The 2,343-nt window shown below is 40.6% G+C and overlaps 1 protein-coding gene and 1 long non-coding RNA gene across 2 annotated transcripts in view; both read right to left on the reverse strand.

The window, feature by feature from the left end:
* Positions 1-953, reverse strand: part of LOC107099719 — a 7,980-nt gene extending 7,027 nt beyond the window's left edge. The window contains exon 1 of the long non-coding RNA XR_001481976.1: positions 831-953. This is a non-coding gene — a long non-coding RNA (uncharacterized LOC107099719). The remainder of the gene's footprint in view (positions 1-830) is intronic.
* Positions 1-2,343, reverse strand: part of tdrd12 (tudor domain containing 12) — a 66,395-nt gene that overhangs the window by 13,394 nt on the left and 50,658 nt on the right. The window lies entirely within an intron of this gene.

Consider the following 2,343-nt stretch of genomic DNA (forward strand, 5'->3'; position numbering starts at 1 on the left):
TATATATATATATATATATATATATATATATATATATATATATATATAAAAACACATAGAGATATGCACACATGAAGAAACTATCCTTTAGATCAGACTTATGCTCACAGGATTGTAATGACTAGCCCATAGATGGATTAAAAAGTTTGGCATTATTCTGAGAGGTAGCTCTGGAACTTTGCTAACAGTCAATATAAAATAGAAACTATGTAATAAATTAGACAAGAAATTGTAACATGTAGCCCCTGACACCTTGATGTTTACAGTCATCCAATTTATCTGGAAATCGTTTGAGAGTTCAGAGGATTTAGTGCCTGAAGTCACAAAATAGCATTAGCTTCAATTGATACTTATTGTCTCTGACAGCAGCTTGGTCTGACCTAAGAAGGCCGCTCTGTCGGCACACCTCTCACCCGGGGTCTATCCATGTCTATGCTGGCTTCTAGTCTCCTGGGATCAAATAGTAGCCCTAACGTCCTCCTGCCTCCTGGTTCCCATCTTTCTAAGGGTGGAGCAAAAATCTGGTAGGCCAGCCAAAAGACACGGGACTGAAAGTCCTTCAGTAATACTATCAAAAGCCTTATAAGGCCTATCTCACCAAAGCTAGTTCATTTTGGTGTGAGTTGTGTTAGTCTCATTATTTTTTGATTATCAGTTAACATTTTCAATGTTGATCAGTTTTGAAAATAAAGCAATAATTTTATTTATTACAGAGATTTTAGAGTCAACATAATAATAATTTCCCTACATGCAACAACGTTCATTTCCCTTTTTGAAAAGAAAAAAAAAACAAAACATTTATCTGAACTGAGTGATACCATTAAACATACCTGCAGACTCCAAAGCTCTTTAGATATCTACAGAGAGGTCGACTGATCTTCTGTTCTTCACGGGACAAACACACCCGTTCAGCAAATCTCAGAAGCACAGGAGGTAGATGCGTAGCAGTGCGCCCCAGGTAACGGAGAACTCCCACAACATGGCGAGCATTTCTTTCAGAGACCAGCAGCAATGACCTGGTGACCCGGGAACCATCTTTACGCTGACGGAAAACCAGAAGGGGAAAATAAATATGTTTGCGTCAACGTTGGCACATGAGCAATGGCGTCCTGATTTACATCAGCTTTATTTAGCAGGTATTTATAGCAGAGCTGCAACTATTAGTTGACATCTTTAAAGTCGACTCCAAAAAAAACTTTGAAGTAAATGTTGTGTGTCAAAGCACAAAGAAACATTTCTGCATCGCTCAATATTTAATTCTCAGTGCAGTTCTAATCAGATTCAAGTCACTAATGAATAACGTTCACACTGTGGGCCTTAAAGGTGTAGTGGAGGACTTTCGTGAAGTTTTGAAAAAACCGGCCTCTATACTTAAAAAAAAACGCACATGTTCAACCCTGTACCCGCTCCGGAGAGGGACCGCCTATTAAACACGTGTGATACCGTGGACAAGCTGTTTAAAAGTTGGTTTGCATCGCTCATACAAGCTAACTTAAGATGATTAGTAATTTTTCCACCATGTCAGACTCACCAGCGGTCAGTGGAAATGGGGACAAGCACAAAGGGCGGCCTCATGGAAACACATCACCAGAATGATTGACAGTTAGGAGGACCAATTAAATGATGATACTCCTGGAAAAGAACATCCTCCACTATAGTTTAAAAGCTTAATTCGGATGGTTTTGTGAAATCCGGTTCTTTTGCGTGGTCATTCTCATTCCCAAATATATGCGACTTGTGTGCGATCTACTGTGTGAGCTGCATTCATGCAGCTTCAAGCTATAGAGGATGATCTTTTATTTACGGGTGGATCATCTCAATCAGTGGTCCTCCTAACTGTCAATCATTCTGGTGATGTGTTTATGTAAGGCCGTCCTACGCGCATGTCCCGTTAGCGATCTTTTTCTTTCAGGCTCATATCTGTGGTGAGCTACGGTTTCAGACGGTCATTGAAGCAAATGAAAAAGTGTCTACGAAGTGTATGAGAAGAAAAGAAAGGCCTCAGAACAGGCAGATAAATCCCAGAATGCTTTGCGAGGAGAGCTCTCCTCGCACAGCTTTCTGGGATTTGCTGTCACAGCGGCCTGCTGTCGCCATAGGCTGTCGCTACTCGACAGCAGCGACTAATAACAAAGATGGCGCAGGCGGAGTTATGTGACCAACAGAGCAAAAAGCAGTGATCATCTGTCTGAACGGTCAGTTAACTGAGTTCACTATAAAGTTCACTATGAGGTCCCCGCTGTATGTGGACACAGTCAGCTATATGAGTTTTTAGAACAGCATATTTTAAACAAGGCGTGCACCAGGAGAACATATATATACATCTCAAATAAAAAACATAAA

This window comes from Cyprinodon variegatus, unplaced genomic scaffold (genome assembly GCF_000732505.1).
Source record: "Cyprinodon variegatus isolate N-32 unplaced genomic scaffold, C_variegatus-1.0 Scaffold899, whole genome shotgun sequence".
Classification (NCBI taxonomy): Eukaryota; Metazoa; Chordata; class Actinopteri; order Cyprinodontiformes; family Cyprinodontidae; genus Cyprinodon; species Cyprinodon variegatus.